This window comes from Pleurodeles waltl, chromosome 11 (assembly GCF_031143425.1).
Source record: "Pleurodeles waltl isolate 20211129_DDA chromosome 11, aPleWal1.hap1.20221129, whole genome shotgun sequence".
NCBI lineage: Eukaryota > Metazoa > Chordata > Amphibia > Caudata > Salamandridae > Pleurodeles > Pleurodeles waltl.
Window position 1 is genome coordinate 212,209,966 of NC_090450.1, and position 24,985 is coordinate 212,234,950.

The following is a 24,985-nucleotide window of genomic DNA, read 5'->3' on the forward strand; positions in this document are numbered from 1 at the left end:
ACCCAGACCAATGAGAGCTGATGGCTATTCAGAGCACCGGCCACTCTATACGTCGCCTGCAGGTTACCTTCGCCCAAGCACATAAAATACGTGAGTGTGTGCTCTTCATCCTTGACTTTAAGAATGCTTTGACTTGGTGGACTGAGGCTCTATGAGGACAGTGTTGGTTAGAATGGGTTTTGTTTCCTGAATACGATGCTACATTGACCTCCTGTACTCCCACCCCAGAGCCCGAGTAATGATTAACGGGGTACTCTCGGACCTCTTACCTGTAAACAGAGGCACTCATAAAGGATATCCCCTATTATATCTTATTTGCCCTCACAATCAAATCGTAACTCATTTGTTTGCCCTCACCATCAAACCTCTCACCCAATTGGTATGTTGCAACACTCAACTCCGTGGGTGAAGCTAGGTGGCTCAGAGGATTACAGGATTGTGCTATATGCTGATGATGTTCTCCTGTACCTGGCCACCCCCTGTTGGACAGGGCTGTGATGCCTTGGCATTCCGGAGCTTTATGAGGAAGCCTTTGGCTTGCGGGTGAATCTGCATAAATCTGTGCTAGTGCCAGTTCGTGGTTATGCTGCAACGACACACTGGCAGACCTCTATACCCATAAAATGTTTGAGCTTCAAGTACTTGGGGATAAACATATCCCTTGCCCCATAACTGATTTGGTACCTCAACCTGCCCCCTCCTCTCACCTGGGCGATTGTGGACCTGCAGCATTTGGTGCACCTCTCACTTAACCTGTTAGCCCATGTGGCCCTTTTTAAAATGATGATTCTCTCCAGCTGCCTCTACATTTTCCCAAACATCCCCCTGCTAATTCCCGATCTATGCCTTCCTGTTGGTTGTCCACTCGCGCCACATTGCATGGACTAAACACCGGTTGACAGTTTACAATGGTAGGGTGGTGATGGCCAATCTCCAAATGTACTATTGAGCCACACAGCTCCTGTGATCAATGATAGGCTTACTGGCTTAATATGGGATGGGATGACCACTCATATCGGACAGAACTTGCCTTACTGAGTCTGGATAAGGTTGTGGGCTTTCTCCATGGGGAGCCGTTCACTGAACGTCTTCCTGAGGTAGCTAGGGTGGTTTTCCTGACTGGGAGAGCAGTGTCACAAGTCATGGGTTGGCATAACAGTAACTCAGCAGACCCCACTGTTGCACAGTGGCTGGCTCCAACACATATCTAACTTTCAAGGCTTCCAAGATTGGGATCACATAGGATTTACGAATCCAGGTGACATCTGGTAAGGGGATCACATCAAATCCTTCCAAATGCAGCTTGCTGGAGGCCCAATTGCTTATGGGTACGTTGGAAAGAGGGGTGCTCCGTATTTCCAGTAACATTATCAATAATACCCCTGATGCACTGGTTCTCCTAAGGACAGAGTGGGAGGCCTGGCTGGATTCTTTGGATGATGTTGACTGCCGGTTTGCCTGTATGGCTCCCCACAAAACAGTGATGTCCTCTTGGCTTCATCTCATTCATATGAACTATCTACACTGCACATACATTACACCTTTCAACTGTGGCTGGCCTGGAAAATATTCCAATACTTGCTTTTGCTGCCCTTCCCTGAATGCAGACTTCTTCCACATGACATGGCTGTGTCCTCCAGTAACGGAGCATTGGAAGCGTGTGGCCCATGCCTTGACCCGGGTGTTGGGGTGCATGCATGCTCACTGTCACACTGAAGAAGGCACTACTGGGGTTTTGGAGGATCTTGGCAACTCCAGGAGAAAGGTTCCTTATCAGTTTACCCATGGTTGTGGCGAACAGAGGAATTGCTCGGTGGTGTAAAGGGGCCACTGCACCAACAGTGGCTGAGTGGAGGAGGGGGATGGATTGGTGTGCGGTGCAAGAGGAGCCAGTGTATGCAACATAGGGGTGCCCCAAAAAAATATGAACACATATAGGGGTTTTGGATGGATCACTATGGACTGCAGGTAACATCATATGGCTCATCTATCTTTGTTTTCGCTGTGGCAGGTGTGGTGATTGGCGAGGGGTGGCTTCTGTAGTCATGTACTGTATTGCTTTAAAATCAATAAACTTGGTTAGAAAAAAATGAAGAGCTATGAGTTCGTTTTATTGCTATTAAAAAAAAAAAAATCTATTATTGAGGAATCACTTTGATACTCTGATGAATGCCCAATCTTTGAGGTATACCAGTATAATTCTCCTAGAAAAAACATTTCAAGAATCTTCAGCTATTTTACACGTTAGTGCGAGTTGCCTCATTGACTTTCCATATAGCACTAATCACAAAAATTCTCTACTGTCCATAGAATTGCTAACACCTAACATTTGATTAGAGCAGTTACTGTGAAACTCTGATTTCTTATTCTGCAATGTATTCCTATAATTACTTCTAAATTGTGTATATTTGACTACTCACATGGATCATTTAATATCTTTAAGTTAACATACATCTTCCTTATCTTACTTTTAATTTCATAACAATAGCTTTCAAGCCAGTAGCTAATAGTAATGTGTGTTCTGTTAAGATTGCCCTGGTTCATATCAGAATTTTTCACCTCAAACCTCATTGTATTTTCAGGCTACCATCCCGTAAATCCGCTTTTAAATCTACGTTTATGCAACTTCTGACATACTTCTGGTATCGAGTTAGTTGGAAAAGATGCTTTGCATCTAAACGTATCTCTGATTGGATCACCATTTAAAATAACAATCCACTGTTTTATAATTTGACATCAACTCCTAATGTTTGTATGTTTTCTTTTAAAATAAGAGGGGAGTACTCCTAATGATTTCCGTAATTCACCTAGGTAAAACAAACTTTTTCATTTGCTTGCATACATTTGAATGAAAGCGATGCACAGTCTGAAATATAATGCCTTCTTGAAGGTTCAAGACTTGCACATCTTTTGGGATTTCTTGTGCCTTCACTTTGTTAAAGACTGACATTGAGGGTATACATTTGGCATCCAGCTTTACCACACAATAAATACAACACGCGTGCCCGTCACTGCTTTTAAATTAGTCTTCTGCAATCAAATACAAAGGTATCCTGAATCAATGACTATCTGCTGTCCTATATCTTATGATTTATACTTGTTTTGTCTGTCCCTTGTAATAATTACAACAGAATCTTTGCGATATCAGCTGAAATGGCAACCCATGTGACTATTTCCTTTTATAAACTGCTTCTCTACACTTTATGTGCTCAGTGCATTGGCAGCCTTCATTGCTTGTGGAACAATACCAATCAGAAGTGCATTGTTAAATCTTTCCAAATCAAGAGCTAGATTCCTTCCATAGAAAAACGTCTCACAAAATGTACAGATTGTTTATGTAATACACTGCGAGCATCCAAAGATGATGAAACGTGCTGTCCCACACATTCTCTGAGACGAGCAAAACGAGGATCATATAGATTGGAAAGTTCCCTTACCTACCAAGGGACCAGGTTCTGCACCATTCTTAGTTTTTGGTTTACCGAAGCCAAGCGGAGTATTTCCTTTCAAAAGCTTTCAGTAATTTTTGCCTGATGTTGCAAGGAGAGGAGCGTCTCTATTTAAAGACAGGCAATGGGGTAGTCTTTGTTGCATGTGGGCTAGTAGCAGTGGTCACTTTGCTCTCAGACCAGTTCTACCTTTTCTCTCATTTCTCAATCAGGTACATATTAGCTATTCCCATTAAGATCAATTGCAAATGTTAACACAGCAGTTTTTTGTAGCTCTCTTGATTAAAATAGACCTCAGTAAAACAAGTGTGTTCTAACGCCTCTTCAAAACCCTCCTTGAAGATGCTCTACTATAGTTTTTTCCTTTTCATTTCTGATTCAAAAAGTTAACCAACGTGTTAAATTCTTTTATCCCATTTAGCCTGCAGATTAATCATTTTTCTGTACAGTGCGAATGTGCTGACCATTATTGGTTCCACAAACATGATTGATTTTGATGCAGTCGTCTTAACTGTTTCTTGTTTGTACATCGTTTTATTTGATTGTCAAAAGCACACCAACTAAAGAACATGTGTTTCAATTTCTGTATTTTTTATATTCTTGAATGTAAGAATTTGGGTTATTAGTTGAGAGGGGTGAGAAAATAGCTCAAATACTTATAAAACTCCGGGCCAGATTAGGAACGTAAAGCAGCCCTGGCAACCTTGTAAGACTAGCCCTCAGGAGGAAGAGGGCAGGGAGGGGGAGCCTGGAAGTTGGGAGGTTTAGGGGCTGGGTGTGCAAGAGTGAAGAACTGTTACAGGGGGGCCATATTTCTGCAACGCTCCAACACCAGATGCCAGTAAAAAAAACTGGTCCCCACTACTGCAAATCTGGCCCCCACCCTTCCAGCCTCACAGGGACACTCCTGGTGCCTGCTACGGTCAACCCTGATCAGACTTCTTATCAGGGTGAACCACTAAAGTCACTAAATCAATTCTAGTTCAGTTTCCTGGTGGTTTGGAACAGAACAGTCAGGGTTAATTTAGAGGCAACGTGTAAAATATTTGTGAGGTACTCAAACAGTGATGATCTGAAAACATAACACAAAGGAAATCCCAAACCAATTTAGGAAAATAGGAAATGTTTTAATAAAAACGACAACGAACTGACAAAAATTCAATAAGTATAACCAGACAAATGAAAAGTTTGAGTTAGAAATAGAACCGAAAAGGGTGTGTGGCTTGGAGCCCAGAGAGCTGGCCATCTGAAATGAGAGCTCTGGGAGCCGGGGAAGATTGTATGCAGTTTTCTCCCTACATCCAAAAACATCAACCACCAATTAAGCCAGAGGGAAGTCCAGCATGACCCCCTGAGTCCATAACAGGGCTTTAAAACTCCTGAAGCTCCCCATTTCCATCAATTGTCTCCCGTCCCAGGAACCTGCAGTGGGCCCAGTGGTGAGAAAATGGCAGCTGGGGTGCCATTAAGATCAGCCCGCCTCTGTGATCTGTCTTATTGATCCCCAAAGAGTCTCATCCGAGTGGCAAGGGCACCAAAGATAAATTGCTTGCCCTCTGCTTTTGCTGTTGTCCCAGTACTCGCTACTGGCATCCCCCTGTGGGCCTAATACAACTGATTGCTAAAATGGCACAAGTTTTATGGAACATTACCTTGCTTGCTTCTTCTAAAAACGGACTGTCTATCCCAGAGATAGAGGCAAGAGACACTGCCCCATAAGGTTGGAGGCACTAGCATCCTGGTGCCTGCCCCTCCCAAACTAGTATTCTTCTGCCCACCGACTGGAACATACGGGAACGCTAGAGGAGCAGTTGGCCATGTAAACAAGATCACACCAGATCACACCAAAAAGTAAAATGAATAGTGAAATAGCACTCACCACTAAGCCCTAAATCAGCCCGAAGCGTGCTGTGGACACATCATAGTAAGGGCAGTGTGGGAGAGCGCTCTGGCACTTACAGCCACATATTGCACAGATGTAGGTTCGCGGAAGAAATATCACTCACCACTAACCCCTATATTAGCTCGTAGCTGGAAACACTACTTACCACTAAGCTCTATATCAACTTATAGCATGCTGCTGTTGCAGCCTAACTCGGGCTGTGCGGGAGTGCACATTGATTCTTTGACCGCAGAATACTGAGACGCAGGTACTTACGTCCACTGACTTCACAGACGTAGACTCCATGGTGGAAATATCAGTCATTACTTTTGTTCTTTCCTTTGTTTCTGGACAGTTAGCAAATTTGCATTATCAGGCATGGTGTGGTGCAAGTTATGGCATGTGTTATGTGCATTGGAAACCATAAATTGCAAATTTCTCCCGTTTGTTGTGTTTGAGACACAAATATACCCAGTTTTTCACTGTTGTTTTTGTCAGTTAAAAAAGGTTCAAGAGAATTTAAGATTCGGTTTCCTAAGGACACCGTAAAATCTGTGAAAAAACAGCAATTAATGGTATGAAGAATATAAACCGCTGTATCATGATTAATGCTATGTACAATGTCATCAGCAATATCATTTAACATGTCATAAGCATTGTAATATGTGAGGTCATGATCAAGTTATGCTTCTCACTGATCCATAAATGGTGAATGCCAATTCTTTTTAGGTTTTGCAGTGGTAACTGCACTGTGCGTTTTTTTAATAAACTTCAGATGTTTTTTTAAACATATGTTATGACGTTAAAGGAAAACCTAACCATAGCTTCACTTTAACATTTGTTTTATTCAGCGATTTCTGTGGTGTTTTGATCATATCACATGGAACTTTTTTCATACTTAGGGCCAGATGTAGCAACTTGGCAATTTGCGACTTGCAAATTGCGAGTCCCTGCGACTCGCAATTTGCAAGTCGCAAATTGCTATGCAGTACGGTGTCTCAGACACCGACTCGCAATGGGGTCGCAATGACCCACCTCATCAATATTCATGAGGTGGGTCGCAAATTGCGGCCCCATTGCGAGTATAGGCACTCGCTAACATGGAGGCCTGCTGACGTCAGCAGACCTCCATGTTTGTGACTGCTTTTTAAATAAAGCAGTTTTTTTTTTTTAAGTGTAGCCCGTTTTCCTTAAAGGAAAACGAGCTGCACTTAAAAAAAAACCGAAACCTTTAGTTTCGGTATTTTTTCAGGGCAGGGAGTGGTCCCTTGGACCACTCCCTGCCCTGAAAAAATATTTTTGGGTCCATTCACGAAGTGGAAGGGGTCCCATGGGGACCTCTTCCAATTTGCGAGTGGGTTACCATCCACTTGAAGTGGATGGTAACTGCGACTCCATTTGCGACCGCGTACAATTGCATCCCACTGCGAGTCGCAAATAGGAAGGGAACACCCCTTCCTATTTGCGAGTCGGAAATGCATTTTGCGAGTCGGAGCGAACTCGCGAAATGCATTTCTGAATAGCAAAGTGGCTTTTGCGCCTCGCAAATGGCGATTTTCGCCGTTTGCGAGGCGCAAACACTTTGCTACATCTGCCCCTTAATTCTCTATTTACTTATAACCTTCACTACACACAAACTATGGCTGCACATAGTAGGCAATGGCTCTAGGTGCTCTAAAGGTTGGCTTACCCTACAACCTATGGCCTTTAGCCATGTGAACTAGCAGCTAGCTGCAGGGCACAATTTTAGCATGACCCCTTACCCTAGCTGTATATTGTGTTCAGTAAGTAGCCCTAGTTTCCAATCCACCGCTAGTGATTAAACACCACTGCACTTAAACAGTTGTGAGCATCAGGGTTGGGTAGTATGAGCACTCATGTAACATTGCCACTGGCCATGAATGAGCGACCACTCCTGTGCACAGCAGAGGGGAAGGGCATCAAGACTTTGTGTACAGCTATGCCCTGAAGCCAAGTCACTGCATGAAGTCTAACCCCGCTGCACAGAGCTTTTGGTTCTAAGCAGCGAACTTTGTTCACAGGGGCTAGCTGCAAGTGAAAACCTGCATTCAACCTGCAATGGGAGGCCAATCCACACAGAAAAATGCCTTGTAGATGAGTAGCCATCAAGAACATTTGCTGGTCAAACCTTTTTGGTAGGTTTTATGATGTAACCTCTAACCTTTTCACGGATCACGCTTGTCTCTAATGTGCCAAGAAATTTCAGTGGCAACATCCTCGTCGTCTTGCTGTTCTGGTCTTCTTCATTGCACTTCTGCCTAGGGGAATTCATTGGTGGTCATAGTGCTGAGATACGTTATCATACCTGAACTCCTGAAAGAGTAAATGCTTGGATGGGCATTTTTGTAGCACCCAATTACAAAGAGTGCAAGTTACATTGCAGGTATTACATTTTATTCTCCAGCTGGATGGGTGAAACATTTCCACACCAATTTCTTTCTACCTGAGGTGTATCAGAAACCCTGTTATGTGGTCACTGCCATGGCAACATCATCTCACTTGTGTGTCCCTGTAGAAGATGGTCCTGTTGTTGTTCTAGCAGCTTTTTGGCCTTCTCCACTCGCCTGAGGTCCCATGATGGCAACAGATGAATTTTCTCATGCTCACTCTCTGAAGAGACTCTAAGACTGGAATTGCAGACTCTGTAACATTTTATAATGTCGAGTTGCATAGTAAAGCAAACTAATTTTTAATGTTTGAGACCATGGGTTTGCTAAGAGAAATGTGAAACTCAGGACTGCATTGAGGGAGCACAGTACTGAGAATCAGTATCGCAACTCAAAAGCTTACCCTTGGTACCACGAAGGATTTCTGAATCTGTGCACAACCTTGGAAAGATTTCATTGTTTATGTTTACTGTATTATTCTAAGTCAAATAGTTCTTGTCCTTTTTGGCATATGACTGCTCTCCATGCTGTAAGACATCCAGAGCACAAAAGGTTAGCTTGCGTTTTCTTCCTGTGTTTTTGGGATACAAATATTTTCTCCAAATTCATCTATAACTTCTGGACAGGATGACCAGCAGAAAAGAAATTCAGGGGACGCTGCCCAAATTACCAGTGAAGATCAAACCAAAGACAGACCAAGCTCAACCATCCGTGAGCATCCACTGCACTCTGCTTTTTGCTATTTGTTTCAAGTGTGAGCCACTGGACCTGTGCTCCACGCAAAGGATCAGTAACCCACAGTACACATTAGTTTACCCAAACTGGTATACAGCAGTGTAAAGTGCCATTTGCACTGAAAGAAAAGCATCTTTCCAGCGCAAAATGCCTTATACACTTGAATATAAATATCCTTGCAACACTTTGCTAGACTTTGCCTCAATTTTCAATACATTGTTTCACACCAAACCACTAGTAAATCTGGCACTGTGTGTGTGGAAGTTACATTAGCATGGTTTAATGCATCCGAAGTAGTCTTTTGTAAAATCAAATGTGGCGCCGTATCAGGATGGACTTTTTGAAGCAGCGGATAGAAGAGTGCCTGTTTTAATCACCTGCGAGTTGTAAAATGTACTAATTTAACCCCATATTTCTTTCAGTTAGTGCTATGTATGCAACTTGTACAGCTTGCAAACAGCAGACATCATTTCCCTTTTTTCTGTTTCTGAACTGTGCTCTCTGCAAGAAAGCACTAACTCAGACAAGTATCACGTTAAAGCAATTAACTTTACACCTTAAAGGTACATAAAACAAACACTCTGCTCTGCACCAGAAATGTCCATCATGATACAGCCCTGCACAACATTCAGTTTTAAAACATCATAAATGCATTCCCACAAAGCTTGCATCTGCCAAATCTTTCTTGATCTTCTTAATAAAACATTTAGGGCCATATTTATAAGAAAGTGGCGCATCACTAGTGATGCGCCACTTTACTTGTGGCCCCCTTCCATCCTCTAACGCCACATTGGCAGTACCGTAGTTAAAATACGGTGTAAGATGGAACATGTAAGGGGCAATTGCGTCATTTTTTTATGCTATTGTAACGCTATTCTGGATTAGCATATAAAAAAAATGACGCTAATCCAGTAGTGTTAAGAGGCCCTTTTAAATCAATGGGAGTCTAATTTTAATGCCTTCTTTAAGCAGGAATCAAAAATGATGCTAGAAATGCCACAAAGGAACCATGTAGTTTACATTGTGCCATGTTTAGCGACCCTCTCACGGGGGAATGCCCCCTTTGCTTGTATCATGCATATATTATACATGGTGTGGCACAAAGAGTTTACAAGGTGACACAAATCTAGTTTGCGCCATCTTGTAAATATGTGGCTAGGGTTGTGGCCCGTCAGATTAACTTTTGCAACAAAACATTTACCGCAAATGTGGCGCTAAGGGGCACAAGTGTGTAAATTTGGCCCTTAGTCTTATGGCTAATTTTCAAGCTGCTCAATTTCTCACTTCTTTAGTTTAACAATGGTCAACACTACGGTTTTTACTATGAACATTCAACACTGTTTTCCTTTAACTATGTTTCCTTTTATTTTACTTCGTTAACGCACACTGCAAGGGCTGTTGCAGTTGGGAGACTACTTACCCCAGAGTACCCCTTGTGTTGTAGAAGGCTGTTAGTGGAGCGTGACCACTTCCTCTGAAAGCTCTAATTAAGTTGCCTTTATATCCTACTGCAAGAGAAACCCATGGCAAGAATTGTTACTGTTGGGGGACTACATACCCCAAAGTGTGCTCGTTCTCTTGGAAGGCAGTTGATGAAGCGTGCCCACTCCCTCCGAAAGCGCATCTGGGTGCTAAGGGGCACAAGGAAAGGGGTACAAGGAAAGTGGCACTGCCCTCGGTGCAGCTCCACTTCTCTTGAATCAGGGCCTTAATTTAATAGCATAATATGGAAAAGAAAAGCTGCATCATGACTGCTTATGGCCAGTAAAGATAACACACAGAATTTTCCTCCTTGCTGTTAGATCATTTCCTGGTTAAAGCTGTTGGGGCCTTAAATGAAGAAAGTGCTAGCACAAAGCTGCTAAATGGCTCTATTAATGTTGTTAGCAAAGAGAAAGGGGTTGGAGAGACTATGGAGGTAATAGCAGAAACACATTAGGCTAATGTATCCGACTTGGTCAGTCCTGCTATGTCTAATCAAAGACAGTTACCTGCACCATTTCTGAGATATTTGACATCAATTTACCAAACAATGTGGTGACTTTGATGAATACAATCTTGGATACTTTGTTTAACTTCGTAAAGCATCTTTTGATCCCTCTCTTTGAGAATTTACATGGGAGCCTACAAAAAATTAAACACTATTTGCCTTCTGCAGAGGTGATCTCTTAAAATCCCAACAACATATAAATTGTGGTTCCTTTTCTCTTACAATCCTGAATTTCTAAAGGCATTTTAAGGTCTATCAGTGTTGATCATACTAACCAGGGTTCATGTCATGAGGAGTGCCTAATCCATTGGAGGATAGATTACATGATACTACTAGCTTCCACAACAGGCTGCCCCTATGTCATGGTTTCGAAAAATGCTCCCCTTTTAGTAGATGCCCAGAGGGTGGGCAGTGACCAGTTAAAAAAAATAAGACCTTACACTTGCTTCATTGTTGATTCAGGGATCAATTTCTTTCCTTTAATTTTGTTATTTTTGTTAAGCGGTAAGCCTTGATTGGCCCTTCCCTAAAGGAATGTAGTGGTGACTGTATTGTGATTAATTTAAAAAAATGTTTTTTCTTGCAAAGGCTGTTATCGTTCCATTCACAGGGACATTAAATGGCTCCATGATATGTGTATGTGGTCTCTCTATGCTCATTTTACCACCCGCTTGTAATGAACTAAGTTCAAGAAAGCTACTTGTAGCAACAATGCAAAGTCAACTGTATTCACAGTTGTGAGCCAGCTTTAGGACGGTGCACCCTGGGCAATTGCACCTGGAACTGACTGTGGTGGAGCATGTGACCTTCCTTGTACGTCCAGCAGTTTTCAGGCAACAATAAAAATGCAAAGATAACTTTGGTGATTAATGTTCCTGCTGGTGAGAGATCGAATTTTGTCTAGTGGCAGTTTTGACTCATCATAAGTAGTGTGGAGGGTTAATTTGCCTGCTGCAAAGAACGTGCACCATGTAGATCACAGAACTGAGTGAACTATGTGTATCATTATAAAAAATGAAATAAGTGACAGAGAGGCCATGGAAAGATGAGGTGCACTGCTGGAGAATGGTAGTGGAGGAATTAAATGAGAAGGAGGTAAATGGGGGCGCCAAAAAAGAATGCTACAGCAGGCACTACCAGCACTAAAGCCGGTCCTGTACACCATTGTCACATATAGATTTTCTCTATTGTCTACAAGAGAATCTAATGATTGACTTTCTTTGGGGGATTCCAGTCTACTTAGCTCTAACCATGCTACTTTGTCGCATGTGGGAACCCAATCAATCCTTGCCTCAACAAACATGTTGATCATTAATTAGCGGTTCAACACACAAAGCCATATATTGTAGAGTTTATCAAGTTAATTTCCTAGGATCTAGCTGGAATTATGAACAAATTGTCCAATACGGAATGGTTGCTGTTTGGTAAAGCCTATGATATCTTTATGTTTAAGTAAACATGAGAAATTGACACTCCTCTTTTAGAGAGCTCAACTCTTTTCCATATTAAAGCTTTGCCATCCGCTTCAGGAAGAGCCAGATGGGGTCTAACAATTTGGGAATCTCTCATTTTAAAGTACGTTGTGAAGCTATTTTCATTAGGCCAGTCCAATATAAAGGTCATTTTGTAGACATTTTCTCAGTACGGGTAAAGTTCTTAACAAATACCTCTCTAAAACTTTCTTTCTAAGTGGTTTTTACGTAGATTTAGAAACGGATTTCAACCCATGGATAAGTCATATTATCAGTAGTTCTAAACATGGTAGTTCAAACTTTTTTTATGAATGTTTGCCTTCATTTATTGCTGAACAAGGAGAAGCTCTAATAGATGTTCTTGCCGACCATAATCTGTGCAGTGCTTATGAGTTTGTTACTGAGAATTCAGGAGTTGTCCCGACATATAAGGAGAGGGAATGTGTCAGTTCTATGGCCTACTCTTTTGTCTCCCTGAATATATGGGGTGGCTTCAGATACTACTATCAGTGGCGTAGCTTGGTCAGTAAGATTAGGGGAGATTGAGCTTCATAATTTCCTGCAATCAGGCTGTCATACAATGTTTAAATACATTATACAACAAGAAGGGTACATGGGAGGGGCCTAAGGGGCAGGGAAAGGGTAGAGGAATGTGGATTGGTAGGAGTACTAAGGCCCTGATTTATACTTTTTTGGGCAAAACTGAACTAACACAGTTTTGCACCAAAATGTTTAGCACCGGCTTGCACCATTTCTGTGCATCAGCCGGGCACAATATTTATGGAATGTGCAAGCCGGTGCAAAGGGTATAACAAAATAACAAACAAAATAGCATAACAAAATGACGTTAGTCGAGTGGGGCTGGCGGTATGGAAGAAGGGGGTTTTGCACCAAAAAATGACGTTAGGCAGGTTAGAGTAAAAAAATGACTCTAACCTGCCATACCACATGACTCCTGCCTTAGAAAAGACAGGAGTCATGCCCACCACCCCAATGGCCAGCACAGGGGACCAGGATCCCCTGGGGATGGCCATTGCACCCATTGCCATGTAGGGGGGTCATTTCAGGGCCTCATCTGTACTTACCTATACTTACCTGGAATGGGGTCCCCCATCCTCCGCTGTCCATCTGGTGTGGGTGGGTGAGTCCCCGGGGCCTGGGGAGGGCAGCTGTGGATTTATTCCATGGTGTTCCACCATCGAAATAGGTCCACAGGTCCCCTAATGCCTGCCCTGAGCCAGGCATAAAAAAATGGTGCAAAGCAAGATTTGCAAAATTTTTTGACCCCCTCCAGCGTGATTTTTGCACGGGGATAAATAAGGCGCTAGGGCCTTAGACTCATTTTTTGCCTGGGAACGCCTACCTTGCATTTCATTGACGCAAGGTAGCTTTCCAAGGCAAAAGATGACTTTAACTCCAATATTTTGGCGCTAGACATGTCTAAAAATGACCCAAATCATGCACAGAGTATTAATATGCTCCTAAGTGAGGGAAAACACAATATTTTATAAAATTACCAATGTTTTTGACAACTTTAAAAACTATGAGGGAGAGAGTGTGTGTGTGTTTTGTCTGAATGTATGTAAAAAGTCTGGGTGAAATCTGGCATACATCTCACTATGCCCGACTGAAAGTATCTGTATCCAACTATTTAAAAAAAAAATTAATTTATGAGAGGGGTGTAGCACCCCACACCACCCCCTTAAGCTATGCCCATGACTACTATGTTTTGTCAAGTCATTTCAGTAACCATGGTCCTTTAGTATTCAGGTTCGCAGGCTTGATCATTTATTCACATCACCTTGAAGCTTGAGAAGCATTTGAATCCCAACCTGACCTCTGAGTCTAACACAACCCCAGATACTATACAATTCAATCCTCCCACAAGGGGTAGACCCTCTGGCATGAGACATTGACCATGAAGAACCCACCGATCTTGCACTCGAGATTGTGACCCCATCTCAATGCCTACTACAGTCCAAGAGGGCTATTGCCCATCTATCTGATGCTGACATTCACTCCCTTCTGCTATCATACAACACCACACATAAGGACTCTTCACTCTTACCAGTCAAGATCCAAACTATTCCTGCAAACCCACTTAGAGAACCACTCTCAACTTTAGAACTATGAACAAGTATAATGTATTACATGTCCATGTAACACACCAAGAAAGTTCAGTAACTACATCACAGTTATGCTTCTAAGCTGCAGGTCAGCAGTGAAACGAGGAGTTGACATTGGCAATCTCATTCTCGCACAAGACCTTGTCTTCCTGATCCTAATTGAAACGTGGCTCAATGACACTTCCTCACCCTTCTGGACATTATAGTTCCTATTAACTATGACATCCTTAATTGGATAGATCTGAAAGAGTGTGAGGAGGCATAGCATGCATGTATTGCTCCAGTTACACCCTGAGACATACACAAACTTCTACAATGTAGTCCTGTAACTATCTAGGCATTGAAATATGGAACAATGACAAGATGGTGTGCAGACCCAACATGATTTACCGCCCCTCAGGAAATAACCTACCTTTCATTGAAGAAAAAATGGAGACAATCTCCTCTAACATGGACCCACACCCTAAACAGATCTTCCTTTGGGATTTCAACATTTGCTGGAATCTTGCAAAGGACCCTCTGCTGAACAAGGCCATTCTTTTGGACCGCAACCTTACCCAATCTTGTAATAGCCCAACCCACAATAAAGGCTCCACCCTCGATCTAATCATTACCAAGGATAATGTCATGCAACCGGAATCCATATCACCCTGTGACTGGTCAGATAACTACCTAATCTCCTTCCTCACCTTGGAAAAGGTGTTGATAAGACAAGACCAACCTCATAAAACTAAACAATGGTCTAGAGACCTTAGAAATATCAACATAACCAATCTAACTTCCATTAGCAACAACCTCCCTCCTCCTCCCTCAAACCTGACAAATGTGAATGGCCTTTCTGATTATTACATCCAATCCATGTCAGACATGTTTGATTCAATTGCTCCGAAGCTGCTTAAAAGAATACACAGCAGACACTCCAAAACCTGGTTTAACTGCTACCTTAACAAGGAAAGGCATAAATTAAGGTTTTCTGAGAGTTCATGGATAATTTTTCCTTTCATTACACACCTTAAGCATTTGAGGGGGCCAAGAAGCTTGTATAAGAAATTCATCCATAGCTCCAAAGCAGAATATTGCAGAACTCAACTGGACAATGCCAAAAGCAGACCCAAAAAAATATTTGAAATCATCAAACAACAAGTAAGCTGCAAATCCACCTACCACTTTGCATACAATGGGTCACTCCCAACTGGTCTCTGATCATTTCAGTGAAAAGACAAGGAAGATTGAATCAGGACTGCAACTTTCCTCCCAACGTCCACTAAGCCAGGCCCAGTCTAATCTCCTTCCGGTGCTTCCCCTGATGATGTTCTCTCATGATGGTTTCATTACAAAAAATAATGCTGCATGGAATACCTTTAAATGCCTGAATGAAGCTGAGATACTCAAAACAGTAATATGAATAAAACCCTCAAACCACTTCAATGATCCTCTGCCCTCCAAACTCTTCATCAAGCTTAGTATTCCATACTCCCATTCTGGTCTAAGGTTGTCAAAGCATCTCTCTCCCAGGGTAGGATTCCCATGACTGTCTAAAGATAGGATAGTTTACTCCAATCCCCAAAAAACTAAGGCTTACTTGTCTGAACTCAATAATTTCCATCCAATTACTAGCAACATGACACTAGCAAAACAGCTAGAGAAAGGTGTACTTCTACAACTCTGCAACCTAATTTCAGCTCCGTGACCATGACCAATATTGCTTCATAACGGGTCATAGCACTGAAATGGCTCTAACATACATTGTAGATGGAGCTCTGAGGCTACTTGATCAGAGCAAACCTTGCCTTCTTATACCTCTTGATCTCTCATTGGAATTTGATATGGTCAAACTTGACAACATGATTGACCCTCCTGAGAAATTGATAGGGTTATCTGGTCCAGCTCTAAGGTGGTTTTCGATACTCCTTTATAACAGAACACAACAAATCAAAGTCAATCAATCGCTTTCGGACATTACGCCGGGTTCAACTGGAGTGCCTCAAGGATCTGCACCCTCACTCACGTTACTTAACTTGTTCATGGAACCTCACATTGAAAGTCTGAATCACTCAAACATACATTATCACATGCACGCTAATGATACAGAATTGTACTTGAAAATCTCCTCACCTGAAGATATCAAAACTCTTAACTGCGCCCTACCAAAAACCCAACAATGGCTACTGCACAATCACTGTGTGCTAAAGACAGTCAAGACAGAATTTCTCATGATCACCCCCGCAATCACTCTGCCCCATAGAAGAATTACTCAAACAAATAACAGCGCTCAACTGCGCCCAATATGTTGTTGATTTCACTAGATCATTGGGGCATAACATCGGAAAAAAACCTGAATATGCAAGATCTCATCAGTGCAGCCACCAGAGGAGCCAATTACCAATTGAACAAACTGAGGAAAATCAAATCCTTCTTGTACCTTATGATTTTGAGTTAGCAGTCCAATCTCTAATTATCTCCTGTTTAGATTACGGGGAGTGCTACTCTGTCAGTATTACCCAAAGGTAGGCTGGCACCATTAAAGGCCAAACTCAACTCAGTTGTAAAGCTCATCACAGGATCAAGAAAACTCAATTACATTACATCAGATCTAAAACATCTCAAATGGCTCCCATTGAAACAAAAATTCAGTTGAAGTTAGCCTGCTCAATGCACAAGGATTTTCATCATAACACTCCCGTCTATCTGACAAAAAATCCTGAACCATCTCATGGGAGTCGTTCCATAAGAAGTACTAAGGGGCATATTTATACTCTGTTTGCGCCAGAATTGTGTAGTTTTTTTTTACGCAATTCCAACGCAAAACTAACTCCATATTTATACTTTGACGTTAGACGCGTCTAGCGCCAAAGTCCATGGAGTTTGCGTCATTTTTTAGCGTGGACACCTACTTTGCGTTAATTATATGCAAGGTAGGCGTTCCCGTCTAAAAAATTGACTCCGAGGCATGTGCGCCGTATTTACACTCCCGGGCAAAATTCACGCCCGGGAGTGGGCGGGTCAAAACAAATGACGTACGGCCGCTTTTGCGCCGTTTTTTAGCGCCTGGAAAAGGCAGGCGTTAAGGGACCTGTGGGCTTGGAAGGAGCCCAGAGGTGCCCTCCCATGCCCCCAGGGACACCCCCTGTCACCCTTGCCCACCCCAGGAGGACACCCAAGGCTGGAGGGACCCATCCCAGGGACATTAAGGTAAGTTCCGGTAAGTATATATATATATATTTTTTTTTTGTGGCATAGGGGGGCCTGATTTGTGCCCCCCTACATGCCACTATGCCCAATGACCATGCCCAGGGGACAGAAGTCCCCTGGGCATGGCCATTGGGCAAGGGGGCATGACTCCTGTCTTTGCTAAGACAGGAGTCATTTCTATGGGGGTTGGGAGTCGAAATAAATGGCGCAAATCGGGTTGAGGCGAAAAATTTGCCTCAGCCTGACTTGCCCCATTTTTTGGCGCCCAAGCTCCATATCCCCCTACGCCGGCGCTGCCTGGTGTACGTCGTTTTTTTTCACGCACACCAGGCAGCGCCGGCGGCTAACGCCGGCTAACGTCATTGATTAAATACGGCGCTAACTATTTACTGTTGAAGCCACCAAGGTTTAAAAAAAAGAAAACGTATTACCACTCCTTTTCCAGTCTTGCCTCAAGAACATGGAACCCACTATCTCCTGAAACCAGATCAAACCCCTCGACTACCTCCTTCAAAAAATGTAAAACCGCTGTTGCTGAATAGATACCTTTAACAGCTTGACTGTTTTTCCTGTACACATCACTGGATCATAAATCTACTAAGCTGTTTGTTACATTGTATTTACTGTTTCTTGCTTGTTCCATTCTGCATTTGTATGTTTAACTTGTTGGCTATTTATACAGTATTTGCTATTCGTTTCTATTCTGTTTCTTGCTTTTTCATTTTTGCATTTTGTGTTTAACATGTTTGCTATTTCAACAGAGTTCTGTTAACCGTATGGGTCATTTTTGCGCTATATAAAACTTCCTAACTAAATAAACAGGACATCTGTTACATTTCAGAATTTCCTGGAGACAATGGCTTGAAAATTAAATGAACTTTGATCGCCCCATGAATTTCACAACTGTCCTTTTTAGGAGCAGTTTTGTTCTGTCAGATTTTGTTTAACTGAGAATACTAACAATTATAATTTCTTCAAATCTTTCATAAGATCCTTTTTTCAGTTAGAGAGCTATGGTTAAGACAATGTATAGCCTTTAATCTGGTATGAAACACAAATGGTTTGACAGTGGATGCGCTGAAGCCTCCTCTGATTTACATTTGGCCAATATACACCTTGCGCCTGATTCAGAAAGGTAAACTTACACATTTGTGTACATTTACACTCGCTGTTGTAACTTTACTACTTTTTGATTTTCACAAACTATGAATCTAATTTCATTCCTACCAAAATTACTAGTAGTAAAATTACACTCACGGTTTAGGGAATACGAAAATATTAGTAAAGTTACTACAGCAAGAGTAAACTTACACAAAAGTGTAAGTTTACCTTTGTGAATCAGTTCCTCTTTGTATGATAAGGAGGGAGAAACAAATCAGTTGGGGCAACCATCTGCAAAAAATGTTGGGAAACTAGTTTTATGAATAGTTAGTGTAATTTCTAGTAGATAATAAATGGCTCATTGTTTGATACTGGCAAACATCCAAGGCAAGACACTTTTACTTCTGCTGATAACTGAGTTGCCTACTTCAAGACTATCTGTTGCTCTGTAATAGTTGAAGACCTGATCAGAACACTTATAGTTAGGGTTAGACTAATTGTGTGGGTAGTTGAGGTTACTAAGGCAACTAAGGACAGTCCTTCAGATAATTCATCAGGGCCCGGTGTTATAACTATGGATATTTTTAATTATAATTATGATCTGTTGGCCTCATTTGTCACTAGTGTGTTAAACGTAGCCAGTAAGATACACTTATCGGAGTTCTGGTCCCACTCTGTCATTTTACCTGTATATAAGAAGTGTGACAAGATACTTCCATGCTGTTATCACCTAATATCCCTCATAGACACCATGATGAAAGCAGTTAGGAGGTTAATTTTGTAAAAATGGCAGAACTGGACCTACAATATAAATATTCTTGTGGAGACACTGTATGGGTTAAGGGTGGGTTTGGGCACATTAGAGCAGTGCTTAAATCTGAAGCTCCAGATTATTAACTACACAAAGTGCAACTGATTACTCTTTTCTTTTGGTCTTAAAGGAACTCAGCTTGGGCTTTGTGTCAATCAGTAGTACCAAGATCTGCAACATATTGCCTGGGATAGGAGTTGAAATTGATATACTACATTATCTGATGTGCCTCCAATTAAACTTAAAAGCTAAGGTACGGTATGACCTAAATGGGGAGTGCTCAGATAACTTTTCTTTGGCCAAACGAGTTTGGCAAGAGTGTGTGTGTATTATAATATTTTCTTTTTATTCTTTTTACAAATGGCTTTGAAAATTATTTCAAGCCACTGAAACAAGATACCCCAAAAATAGACAGTCAAGAGCTTCCATTGCTCTTGTAGGCAGAATGTGCTATTTCGATGGCCAGAACTGTAAATGGCTTACAGAAACATATTCAGAGATTTGTTGGGATGATGGAAGGGCTAGACATAAAAAATAACATCTTCAAAAGTCTCATTTTATCTTTAGGTCCAAGGAAACTTATTATTTTTGCTATTTATGGTCTTAACATTTAAAAAGATTATTGGTGTAGTTATATTGGCATTCTTTTTGACAAAAATAAAAACAGATCTCTTTTGCTACAGAGTTGCAATTTTCAATTTCCAATGAAATGTGTGATTGATATATACAAAGGTAAATGCACCCCCAAAAGTGAGTTATGATGCTGGTATCTGCACTCATGCTGAAGATGTTGTTAGACCGCAGAGTGGCAGAGAATAATCTTTGTAGAAAGCTGTTGGATCTTCCATAGGCATAATCTAAATCTCCTTTCCATAGTGAATTGAGGCTTAATTATTTTAAAGTTTGCCTGAGACTACCACCTTTACCACTACGGGTCTCAATGTGGTCCAATCAGGTAACAAGAATAAATCAAAAAATCATAAAGGATTGGTTGAACCTTAATTGCTCTTCAAGTATCACAAGGCTGAAACACAATAAGACACTCTGTACCGGCTTAGGTAATCCTATTTTGCTATCACAGATGTGGGTATGAGTATAGAAGACATAAAATAGGCAAAACAGCATATTTACATCTGTCTGATACCACCCTAGAGCATTGTGAATTACTAAACCCTTCTGCGAAATCCTGTTACATTCTAAATATTGTGCTGTGTATGGAGCACTATAGAACTGTGATTGTCTGTTTTCATGACCATTGGCAGTTGGCCATATTTATAAAGGGTTCTATTAATTTTTTCTATGTTTTTCCTACAGAATGGTTTATGTCTGATTAAATTAATCTTTGTGCTTGTGACTCAGCATCCAATCAAATCAAACTTTGTTTTTCTGTACATTTTCAAAAAAGCTTCAAAAAAGAAATGTTTCTTACTGTTTCTTAAAACATAGGGTTTTCTCAATGAAGACCTGTATTTTTGTTTTTACAAATGTTTGATTCTCCATTGGTTTGTTACCTTTTAAGACAATATTTGATATCTGTTGTTAAGCTCAGGGATGTGTAGTTTAAACATCATGGGTTGTAATAGTTTTAGCCTGCCTTTAGTGGAATGCATTCAGACATGTGAGCTACCAGATGTAATGATTATGCTTAAGGGGATGATTTATGTGCTTAGAGAGTTGATTTAGGCTCAGTTATTGGTGTTCTTTATCATTCCGAAGTAAAAAAAAAACATTTGCAACATTAGACCCTTAGCTGGTGGACCTTTCCCCACCCCAGTGCTGACCCCTTTTTTGGCACTTTGGGGTAGTTCACGCTTAGGCCTTCATGACGTTTTGTCCACATAAGCTATCCATGCCAAATTTGAATGCTTTTTGCCCAACATCCTAGGGATTCTAAAAGTACCCAGAGTTTGTGGGTTCCCCTGGAGGAGACCAAGAAATTAGCCAACATATTGCTAAAATCTCTTTTTTTCCGAAAAATGGGAAAAAAGGGCTGCAGAAGAAAGCATGTGTTTTTTCCCCTGAAAATGGCATCAAAAATAGGTCTGCGGTGATAAAATCACCATCTTCCCAGCCTTTAGGAACAGGCAGACTTGAATCAAAAACTTTCAACACAATTTTGGTATTTTACTGGGACATACCCCATGTTTACTATTTTTTGTGCTTTCAGCCTCCTTCCAGTTAGTGACAGAAATGGGTATGAAACCAATGCTGGATACTGGACAGCTAAACATTTCTGAAAAATAGACCAAAATTCTGAATTTGGCATGGGGTCTTTTGTGTAGATCCTTCAAGGTTTTTCTACGGAAAGTAACAGCTAAAATACCAATATATTGAAATTGAGGTGAAAATAATAGCCATTTCTGGCCACTTTTTCTTCAAAAACTTTTTCCATCTATGACAGATTTTTGAAAGCAATATAACATTACATCTGCTGGACTCTTCTGGTTGCTGGGATATACAGGGCTTGTAGGTTCATCAAGAACCCTAGGTACCCAGAGCCAATACATGAGCTGCATCTTGCAATGGGTTTTCATTGTATACCGGGTATGCACAATTCATTTTTTGAAATATAAAGATTAAAAAATAGATATAACGGAAACCTTTGCATTTCCGAAATGGGCACAAGATATGGTGTTGAGAAGCAGTGGTTATTTGCACATCTCTGAATTCCAGGGTCCCCATACTAGCATGTCAATTACAGGGCATTTCTCAAATAGATTTCTTTTTTACACTTTGTCTAATATTTGGAAGGAAAACATGTAGAGAAAGACAAGGGGCAATAACACTTGTTCTTCTATTCTGTTTTTTTCCATGTCTCCTGATAGAAATGGTTCCTCATTTGTGTGGGTAGGCCTAGTTCCCATGACAGAAATGAAACATGGGCACATCACATTTTTACATTGAAATGTGACGTGTTTTTTAGAAAGTGCCTAGCTGTGGATTTTGGCCTCTAGCTCAGACGGCACAGAGGAAAACTTACCAAACCAGTGCATTTTTGAAACCGGAAACCTAGGGGAATCCAGGATGGGGTGACTTGTGAGGCTTTCACCCGGTTCTGTTACCCAGAATCCTTTGCAAACCTCACAATTTCGCCAAAAAAACACTTTTTGCCACATATTTAGGTGATAGAAAGTTCTGGAATCAGAGAGCAGCGACAAAGTTCCTTCCATCCAACATTTCCCCAGGTCTCCCGATAAAAATGGTACCTTACTCATGTAGGTAGGCCTAGTGCCCGCGAAAGGAAATGCCCCAAAACACAATGTGGACATATCACATTTTCCTAAAGAAAACCAACCTGTTTTTTTGCAAAGTGCCTAGCTGTGGATTTTGGCCTCTAGGTCAGCCGGCACCTCGGGAATCCTACCAAACCTACACACTTTTTAAAACTAGACACCTAGGGTGACTTGTGAGGCTCTCACCAGGTTCTGATACCCAGAATCCTTTGCAAACCTCAACATTTGGCAAAAAAAGCCCACTTTTTACTTACATTTCGGTGATGGAAATTTATGGAATGTGAGAAGAGCCACAAATTTACTTCCACCCAGCATTCCCCCAAGTCTCCTGATAAAAATGGTAGATCACTTGTGTGGGCAGGCCTAGTGCCTGTGTCAGGAATGGATCACACAACGGTCAATGTTCGTCCTTACATGAGGACAACTGTTGACCCTAGAGTGATCCATTCCTAACGCAGGCACTGGGTTCAGACACTCAAGTGGGGAAGTGTTTTTATTAGGACAGGTGGGGAAACACTGCATGGTAGGAATTTTGTGGATTCCAGCATATTCCTGTAGTTTGTGTGACAGAAATGCAAGAAATAATAGAGTTTTTATTCAACATTTCACCTTTGAAGAGTATTCTTGGTAAGAAACCTTTGGGGAATACACACAAGCAACAACTCTGTGGACTCCCCCGGGTGTCTAATTTCCAGAAATGTCTGAGTTTGGTAGGATTCCCTAAATGGGCACCGAGCCCGGGACCAAAAATGCAGGTGCCTACCTTACAAACCAGGTTATTTTGTAATAGATTTGACGTCTCCACAAAATGATTTGGGCGGTGGAATTTGGGGCTGACCTAAATTGGGGAGCTCCCAAGATAGCAAGTTCTCTGTGCTTGCCGCCATGTGTACCTGCTCTCTGGGTTGGGCTAACCTGCTATTGTCCCACTGCACAGACTGTGCTTGCGAAGGAACAGCAGGACTGTCCTCATCACTTCCCTCAGAATCACTGGAAGGGGAGTTGTCGGAAAAATCACTCCCAGAGTCTGCGCCATTGTCCTAGTCCTAAATGCTGTCTCAGTATCTGCTGTCTCAGTTTCTGATCCTACGTCAGAGCTGTCCTCTATAACCAGAGTTAGGGCTTGAGCAGCAGTCATTCAAAAAGACGCCATGTCTGCCACTGGCTAAACTTTCGCTTTCAAACACTATCCTACGTAGACAGTCACAGAATTGCTTGTGGATGTGTGTGTGATGTGAGCAACAGTAAAGATCACCTTACCTTTGCTTCTTCCCTTAATCATCACATTCTCCCAAGACACTCAAAAAAACAAAAAAGACACACTATTACTTCACCTTGTCACATACCAATTGTCACAGTCATTAGCGCCCCTGGTGCCCAGTCCAACAGTCATTATTGGTGCTCCTGCTCCCATGACCTCCTCCTCGGATTCCCTCACTACCACCCAGCAAAAGTGCCCTTCATCTCTCCAAAACCCCCCTCGAACATACATTTCATTTATATTATAGCACAGGTAATGGCTGGCTTTAACAATCCACTCAGCTATTTACATAAAATATAGATTTGCTCTTTGCAGTAGGCACATACACCTTCTGCGCTACTTTGTGGCATCAAAACTGCCACTGGACAAAAGTCAGATCCTTTTGTAGCAGAAACATAATCACAAGAGTCGATTGACTTTTTTATTGCTGCCTAAAAGCTATAGTTGAAGCGCTTCAGTTGAAGTATGTGCATTACTTTGAAGACGCAAGCTGCAACTGCAAGAGAACTGGTGGCGAATTTATAAATATATATATATATATATATATATATATATATATATATATATATATATATATACACACACATATATACAAACACACAAACACCCACCCACACACACACACACATACACACACATATATATATATATATGTAAAGAGATCACTTTTATATGTTGGTGTGGTTTCCTTCCCCAGGGAAACCACACGCATTGACAAAAGTGATCTCTCTCTCTCTATATATATATATATATATATATATAAATAAATATATATATAGAGAAAGAGATAGATATACATATCTATACATAGATATGTATATCTATTTATATAGATATATGGATAAATATCTATATAGATATATCAATATATAGATCTAGATATATAGAGAGAGGTCTATATATATTTTTTATTAGCTGTAAGGGTTCCCTAGGGGGCAGCATAGTAACCCCCAGGGACACCATCCAGCTATTTAAAAAAAATTGCCCCCACAGGGGGTCAGCCCTGCTCACGGGTGACCCGCTGTCAGTTTAATTTAAAAAATAAATGTATTTAAGTTTTTAATTATTTTTTAACCCTGGCAGGGGGCTGCGATCCTCCAGAGCTATGCTAGCCTTTTTGTTCTCTAAATATACCACCCCGGGGGGTGCGTTTTCAGAGGGGCCAACCCCCAAGTGAATTGTCTGGTGTCTAGTGGGGTTTCAGGAAGGCCTCGTTTGAAAGGGGAGAATCTCCCCTTTCAAACAAGGCCTTCCTGAATGGTAGGGAGGCCTGTTTGGGCCCGTTTTCCCCGCCAGAGCAGTAAGCAGCCTTACCTGCTGCTGCC

The 24,985-nt window shown here is 41.5% G+C and overlaps 1 protein-coding gene across 1 annotated transcript in view; it reads left to right on the forward strand.

The window, feature by feature from the left end:
- LOC138266596 (neuropeptide FF receptor 1-like) overlaps positions 1 to 24,985 on the forward strand; it is a 590,764-nt gene that overhangs the window by 333,714 nt on the left and 232,065 nt on the right. The window lies entirely within an intron of this gene.